Here is a 9,611-nt window from a genome sequence, read left to right as displayed (position 1 = left end):
CGTAACTTTTCGTCTCTTTCCTAATAATGGAGAATGGCGTGAAAGGTTGTGAAAATATTATCTACTTAGTCTATAGTAAAAATATAATATATCAATTCTTACAAGGTTGCCAAAATTTAAAAACTGAATTTTTGTGGTGGAATATGGAAATATATTTTACTAATATTTACTATATTATACTGGAGGTAAACGGAAAGATCGATTTTGACGAAAACTGGTGATGCCCGCTTTATCTTAATTTATACAAATGTCTAATAGAGTCTTTTACTTACTTACTGTTAAATAAGTCATCACATGCATTTAGAATAATCGAATAAATAATGCAATATACAACATAATGTATCCTTTATACAGATTTATAAAAATCTCCTTTTTAAATTCCTATTGAAATTAATTTTAAAAATCCAAATATACACTAAATAGCAAGATAGTAGATTGTAAATACGTTCATTAACCTGCTTGTTCAGTGTTACCAAACACTATTTTTCTATTATACTATGTAGGTACAATTAATACAATTATTACCTATCACTACGGTTTTACATTCACACCAGTGGACAAATATGTGATATAGTACTGATTCTGATTTTTAAACCTTGGGTTTTCAAACAAAGTACATTTTTTTAAATTTATTTTGATAATAATTAAACACTTTGTCAGGGATTGAGTTGATACATCATTTTATAACAATTAACAGATACATTCTGAGGTCCAAGACTTGGTTAGATCAAAATGCGACGTAACATTCTGCTGAGTGGTTGATGATTATGGCCGTAAGAGGTGAGATGGGTCGGAATGGAAATAAAGAATTTCTCATTGAGAGGTTAGGAACACAAAAACAGACAGAGTAAGTATATGATATATACTTCCCACAAGGATAAATTATCTTTATAATCTTTATATCTTCATAATAATAAAATTCGTCTACTTACATCTTAAAATATTCAAATACATATTTCACTTTTTAGTAAAATTTCTAACATAAACCATCTGACTTTAATATTAATTACTATACATCAACACGAAGTAAACGTATACCCTGGACCTTATTATTTATGCAAGTACATTATGGGTATTTGTCCAGGGCCCATGCGAATGAGGGGCCCACTTCCTACATTTAATTCTTTTAATTTTAATTATTCCTTAAATTTAAATAACATAAAAAAAAAGTTACCCACTTGCCTGCTATTTTGTAATTTATTTTATTTATTAGTAAGTAAATTGTTATTATTTTCATTTAAAAAATGTTACGTAAAAATAATTCAGTGGCTCGGCTAAAATAAAATAAAAATAAACAAGGAAGAAGAATTAAAAAATTGTTAAGATTTTGTAATATACCTATGCTTTACAATTGAATATTGTTTAATTTACTAATTATAATTTAATTTACAATTTATAAAATAGGCCCGTTTCTTTTTGCTTTTGTCCCAGGCCTCAAAAATTCTAAATCAGGCTCTGTGTATACCTACATAATTTGCAAAATATATTTATCAAAAAAAATACCCATGTTTATTACAATATAATATAATATAATATAATATAATATAATATAATATAAAACAAAACAAATATAAAATTAATATTATATAAAAACAACTACAATTATGAAATACAAAAATCTAAACTTTAATTTTTACTATCATGAACTACAAGTCAGAATAAAATAAGGGATATTCTAATAAATATTTATAGTTGATACACGACATAAATAATAGCACTAAATTATTACTTTTCGTTCTTATCCTTTCATAATTTAATTTTTTCTCCCTACTCTGTTATGCACTTAAATTGTTTAACAACTAAATTGTATTCAAATTGTATAATATATTATACTGTTATATAATTATTTTAATTTTCAAGTTACGTATTTAACACTATAAGTAATTCATAAGAAGTAAAAACTGGATATTATAATATATAATATATTATATTATTATATCCAGATATTGTTATAATGTACAACATATTTAATGTTGACTTTTAAATATTATTCACATGCGCATATAGTTTTTATATTTTTAATTTAAATCAAATCAAATTTATCATTATCATTACTGTTATTATAATAATGTATTATTCTCTCTATATTAAAATTCTTTAATTCTTATAAATTCAATGTAGCTCTAGCTATTTTATGCATCAGCACATAGTGGGTTATAATCTCGAACACGAAATTATAGTTCATGTACCTATCACTACTATAACAGTAAAAGTTATAACCCGTGTTCATAGACGCAAATAGCATGGTGGCTGGAAGGGTGTGAGCCTCCCCTCATCTTTTTTATTTTGAATACCTACTATTTGTATTCAATGATCCTTATATATCAATATTTTGAAGTCTACTTTGAATACTTATCAATAATATTACCTAAATTGTAAGATTGCGAAGTACGAGTACAATATTGGAATGTTTCTTAGATCGTCATCTTCGTTTGAAAGTTCAATTGCCATGTAATATTACCTGTATAAAATTACTAAAACCAATGTCACTGATTATATAATAAGCAATTGCTTCATCAAACAACACTATGATTTGTCCAGTTATAAACAATTGTCAATCAGTGTAATATTCGAAACTACATTTAGAAAATGATTGTTCTTTGATTTCATTAAGTCATAATTGTCTACTCTCGGGCACCCTAACTTCTACAGAATTTTTGAAATTTGTTGATATGTTACTATTCTAGCTACTTTGAACATACTACAATTTAAGTTATTACGTAGGTATTATTTAAGCTAATTTATAGGTATTTTATAAAAGATTATTAATTTTACTTGAATATTTCTAATATTGTGATTCTGAACTATATGAAATTACATTAGGGATAGGCGTTATCCGTTTATGGTAAACCTTGAGACTTTAAGACGTTATTAGACATACTAATTCGGATATTTATTAAGTTTCTAAACTATGATAGTTAAATTGTCAAACAATATAGAAAGTGCACATAAAAGATGGAAGATGATACAAAAACCAATTATTAGAAGTGCTCTATTGAATAGCATTACAATATTGACATTTATTCCCCATATGTGCATTTAAGGTTACATATTATAATGTATTCTATCGTTATAATAAACGATGATAAAAATATTGGTTATATCATAATTTCCAGTGTAAAGACACTAGAAATTACTTTTTCAGAAAATGATCGATTTCACAATACTTCTTTATGGTTCAGTCTATATTCTGTATTTTCAATATAATTTGCAACATAATGAAAGTTATTTTGCATACTTTCATAATTATATGATTAGGTATTCAAATAGTTTTTTTTTACATTTCAGATCTTAAGTTAAAAAATATTGAATTACTAAAATATACAGTTCTTTAAACTTTATTCGACCTCAATATTTATAAAAAAATCCAAAGAAATGTAAGCTTCGTTTATATTATAATAAAATGTTTTCAGAATAATAATAATAATAATAATAATTAATAATATTTTATTAAAGGGGTTACTAATACAAAATACTAGTTTTGTAATAATGAATGAATAATGATAGTAATAATAATAATAATTAATAACCAATGTAGGTACAAATGACTGGCATAAAAAACTAGATATGTCACACTTTATAACAGATGTCACCTGTACATAGGTCACTTGTCAAAGCTAGGTAGAGCACAACCGCAGCCAAATATTCACCATGTAATTCTATTATGATTTATGAATAACGCAATGACATTATTTATAAATAAAAATAATGAAAAACTAATGTTAGATACAAAAATTATGTTTTTAGTAAATATTGGTTGCAATAAATTAATCCTTGAAAAAGTACTTTTTTTTATTACAAGTAGGTAATATGATTATTTTGTTCTGTTAAGCAATCTAATTTATTGTTTTACTCTTTTTCTATTGTGAAAATGTTTGTTGCGATTAACTTAACTTGATTTCAGTTAAGTATTTCTGTCATTCTAAGCCACTCCGAAATAATGTATAGATATATGTCATGCTGAAACTAAACGATCAAATCCATTGTTAAACCCCTCACAAATACTTTTAGTCTTAACCCAGTCACTTTTAATTGTATCAAATGCATTCCAGTACATTGTGTCATTTTGATAATTGTACAAGAATGAATCTTTTTCACAGTTAATAATAAAACTTAGTATCTTAATTGTATACAGCTGATGATGTATATTCTAATTAACTGTCAAATGCCTAAAATTCAACTCCGTAGATTACACTGGCATTAAAAAAAATCGGAATATCCGTACCTCCGTGATTATATTTTTTTATATATGTATATCTAAGATTTGAAAGTTTCATGCAAAATATCACGCGATAAGTTTTCCTACACTAAAAAAAATTTACCGGATAGTAAAATAATTTTTTATGAGCGTTTAAATGTATAATATGTTATGTATATGTTTATGTTACAATGGATATTCACTCGTGAATTAACAAATTCTAATAGAACATTTTATTTTTATTTTATTGTAATTTAAAAACAATTAACTGTAAATACTTGAAACTGTCATCAAGACGTGTTCATTTTTAACATTTTCAAAATACTTTGACTTAATTTGAACTCTTCATACACATTTTCAATATTTTTAGTTTTTTTCTATAAATAATAATACATTTTTTTTTTTTGGGGGGGGGGGGGGTCAATATGCTTGAAAATTGAATACAAGGTTTCTCATAAGTTTTTAAATAGCAGTTGTTAAAGATATTAAAGATCCAAAGACACGATTTTTTTTTATGAGTATTTAAAGTTAACATTTTGACCAAAATATCGAAGATTTGCAAATTATTTTGTAGGTAATTAAAAATACTATCAAGATTATCATAAATACTTCATACCTACTGTAACCGAAAAATCTAAAAAAATTATAAACACAATTTTTTTTTAATAGACATTTTAAGTTCAAATTTGGTCGGTATTTAATATTTAAACGAAGATTAATGATTTAAGTCATTTTGTTGTAATTTAAAAATATTGTTCGTGAATACTTGAAACTTTCAAAGTATATTATTATATTTTATACACATCATGACATTTTAAAATGTAATTTATTTGTTAAAAATAATTTAACTTACTGAAGTACTAATGCCTAATAGTAAAATTAATTACTTAATTACTTAATCACAATAATGCCATTAACTATACTTAGTAATATTATAGGCTGGCAGACGGTCTTCGTTCAGATTCGTTTATCGTAGGCATACAATGATTTTTTTTTTTTTTGGTAGTTAAAGAATTAATATATTATAATAACGTAGCTTCGGTTATAAAAATTAATAAAATATAAGAGCAGTATATAACAGAAATTATCACAACACACAGCAATCATAGTTGAAAGATATTTTTTATTTTTTTTATTGATCCTTAAGCCATCTATGGCCATTAACACTGTTTATAGGGTTGTATTGTGGTGGTGGTAGGGTTTGGAACGGTGAGTTTTTACACGTGAGTGTTTGTGTTTTCGGCAGAATTTTTAAGTGGGCACCCGTAGGTATCTGCCATGCCCGGGTGGGGGATAGCGGCCTTTCTCTACGGCCACCGTGACTGCCCAAAGAAAGATATATTATAAGAAATAAAAGTATGTTGAACGAAGTACAAATTAAATCAAATTATTGAAGACAATAATAAGTTTAAATATATTTTTAAATACATAAGTACTAAATCATCTCGTTCATTATATCGTCCGTAATTTTTTTTAACTAAGGTAGAAGTATACGTTTATAATATTCATCTACATGGCACGGTTCAAGATTTTATATCATTGAATTCAAATTTAACACGTACATTACAGTGACTTCTCTAGGCCCCAAATGTACAGCAGACAGTTATCCACTTACCCGCTTTTATTATTATTATTCTCATTAACAACTTTCCCAGCATTGCCTATAAGGAAGGAGTCGGGGCTTAGTAATAACTTTATTTTTGTAATGTACCTTATAATCATGTAAATACTCCAAAAACCGTTTTTATTAAGTACACGCTTCAAAATTTTTACAGGCATCAATTTTTTTAACAAAGCTTTAGCTCAGAAAAAAAGTTAAGTGTAGGTACTACTGAACTAGAATATTTTTAAATATATTCTAGTTTTCTAAACATGCAGTTCTAATTTATTTTAAAATAGTTAATTTTTGAATTGCTAAATTGAAAACAGTTATTTTTAGGACTTCCGAATTTAAAATTGTTTTCATTATCATAATATTATTTATTATACAAAACAAATATAGGTATATCATTAATATAATATATCAGTATAATATTAGGTATACTTACTTAAAATACAATTTTTCAATGCTATATAATAAGGCATATTTATACTGTTTTATTACCTTTTATTATTATTTAAGTTTATTATTTAATTACCTATGTAAAAATAATTGTTATTAAGAGGATGTCTGCTCACAATTTGTTTACTCACACCTATAATCAAACTGTGTTCACTTGTGTCATGTGTACTAACGGACAGCTGTTATTTTTTTACTTAATTCATGTCTGAGTTAATTTCATTAAATGCATCCAACTTAGAATCAGATTTTAGTTTTGTAAATTTGAATTTTGGATGTTGCAGATACTAGATCCTATATTAAAGAGTGGTATTGATAAAGTTGAATAATTATTGAAATATTAAACAATTTAAAATCCCACAAAAAAAACTAACTAAAAATTAAATTACGTTTCGTACCGTACGTCGAATCGTATTATAAAACGTTCTTTGACAACTAAATCAGACCAAATTTTTTCCACATTATTAATACAATATCTTAGATGTACCGCTCTTTTAGCGAACGTTAACGAACCATTCGATAGTGTTTGACGAACGTTTGCGGCAAAATTTAATAAAAGCACCTATACTTACAAGCTTTGTGCCGGTACTGTTTTGTAAATGCGTTAGTTACGGTTTAATAGATTCTAAGTACCGACGAATGTATTATACGGGTCCTGGCTCCTTCCCCCCACCGTATTTTGCGTGATCATCCTCGAAACATAATAAATAATAATAATAATAAAAAGGGACACGCCGACAGACCAAAAGATAACTATCGGCAGTAACATACGGCAGCACTCGGCGTCACTCGGAAAAATGACCGTTCGACTAGTCAAAATTATAAAGGACACGGGACCACCTGTTCAATATGGATATTACTATGATTAGTCGCATGAATGATGGGCTACCCTCTACGGCGATGCCCCTTATTAGTCATCGTTATCGTGTATGCATGTGTATATACTAGTTGCATGTAAACGACCGATTATTATTACTACCATAAGCAGACCTTGTGAAGTGCACGCATTACGCAAATGGTTTTCGAGACGAACGTTAAAAAAAATATATATAAACGGCCAATTACAACGACCACTTGGATTTTTAGGAAATGTAATCACTAAACATGGACAAAAGGGTCTTATGTGAAAGGGGTCAGTCGGCCGGTGTCTTTTCTCTTGGGATAAACAACGAAAACGTGACATAGAAAAACGAACATCAACTTGGAAGACTTTGAAATACTGCCTGTTTCAATATTTTAATGATAATATACAAATGTACAATCGAATAGTAAGTGCCACAAATTAGTTTTAAATAAATATTATACCTCAGTCGACCGGTACTGTAACTCGGTAAATTGTCTGTTTGTCAAACACACTGTTTCTGTTATGTGTGCAAAATAATGTATGTATATTTTGTTCCACACGAGCAGTTTAAACAACACAATCGTTTTCTATATAGGGATCTTTGGGTTGAAATGCTACCAATCATAATATAGTTCTTAGATTTTCATTAGTCATAAAATACAGAGCAAAAGTTATTGCTGTTTTCTAAAAATTATTTTAGAGATAAATAATAAGGTTTCAATGGCCATCTTTTTTATTATACGGTTTCTTCTAAGGATTCTGACGAAAACAAATTATTATACAATTGTCTAAAATATTTTACTAAGAAAACGTATTTTTTCTGGTCTGGTCTGGTCTGGAGGGCATTTTGAAAAATGATCATCCAATGGTTATTATTTGAAAAGTGTAAAAAACTTGTTATTTTCTCTGACTTTAGGAAAAATACTGCTGTAATCTTGTTTACTCGAAACCATAAAAAAAGGGCCAAAGGTATACGATGCAAGTTTCATTTTATCGAGTCATTCCGGCGCTTTAATATGTTCTACTTAAAAGCTGGAGGGCTCCCCAGGTTCGACCTGCAATTAAAGGCGTTCGGAAAGGTTAAACACTTGCACCAACCGTTAAGTAATGAATGTTACTGCTGTTCACTGGTGTTGATTAAAACTTACAAAGACCTCTTTGCACCTGAGGCTTCCTTTTAGCATGTGATTAATTTTTCTTTTTTCATTTTTTCTTAGTTTCCTCGAGATTTCTTTTTTCTTTCTTTTTATATTATAAAAAACTTGAATATTACCTACATTGTTCCATAATGGTATGAAAGTTTCACGATAAATAAAATTTAAAAAAAAACAAGAAATGTAATTTATATCTATAAAATAACACAAAATGTTATTATTGAACGAACGTCTTTTTAATTTGATTTTATGGTTATGATTTCTAAAAATAATGTATTTATACATAATTTATTTTTTGTGCATTACGTAGGTAGGTATACAAATTTACATAAAAACATTCAATACTGAACAAAAATATACACAAAATAAATTCTAGATACTTATACAAAAAATAATAAAATAATATTTATACCTTTGTATTATTTGCTTTATGATAAAACATTAGTGTGATGAACGTTTTTGTTCAATCTTTGCATTAGTTTTAGTTTTTTTTATAATATAGACAAAATTCAGTTTATTGATTTATTAATATTATAATTTAAGGAATGGGGCACAAATAAAATTAAATAAGATTGTAGACTATATAAAAATGTCAGGATTTTGGTATTATTTATTTTTGCGTGTTTAAGATTTTTTTTTGTAAAGTAAATGAAAAATAAAATATTTAAAAAAGCACAAAAGTCACATTTCATTAACGTTTTTTGTGGACTATAGTGAATATCATGTCGTGCCTACAAAGTTATATAAATGTATACCTACCACATGCAAATATAAGTCAAACTTAAACAGTTCAACGTGTAGTTTATTTAACTTGTTTGTGTACACAATTATAATTATAATAAATATTATGATATACACTATATAGGTTCAAATGTACATAAAAATATAATTTCAATAAAAAATAAAAAAAATAAATGTTGATAAATATATCTTGTATTTTATTTTCGTGGAAATTACAAATGTCATATTATTTTTATTGTAATATACACATAGCATTTGGGACTTGACAGTATGAAAATATCTTTAAAATAATTGTTCACAATAAAAACTTATGTTTTCAAATAAACTTTTAGATCGCGATGTATATTAAGTTTTAAAATTATATTTTTTTGTTAGGTATTATTATTTTTATGATATTTTTACTGATCAATTTTTCGGTTAGAATGAGGGTATAAAAAACTTCTATATATAATGTAATACTGTAATACTGTTTTTAGACCGTTCTCGATTTTCTCATTAGTTTAACAAAGTCTTTAAAAAAACCATAGAAAACGTTCAATAAAAGAAACTTTTATAAGAAATATCAGCATGTTTTCACCATTGTTTCCGATTAAAATAGTTTTTTCAAAATTGTGA

The sequence above is a fragment of the Acyrthosiphon pisum genome, chromosome X, assembly GCF_005508785.2.
Source record: "Acyrthosiphon pisum isolate AL4f chromosome X, pea_aphid_22Mar2018_4r6ur, whole genome shotgun sequence".
Lineage (NCBI taxonomy): Eukaryota > Metazoa > Arthropoda > Insecta > Hemiptera > Aphididae > Acyrthosiphon > Acyrthosiphon pisum.
Note: the sequence above shows the minus strand (reverse complement) of the source record.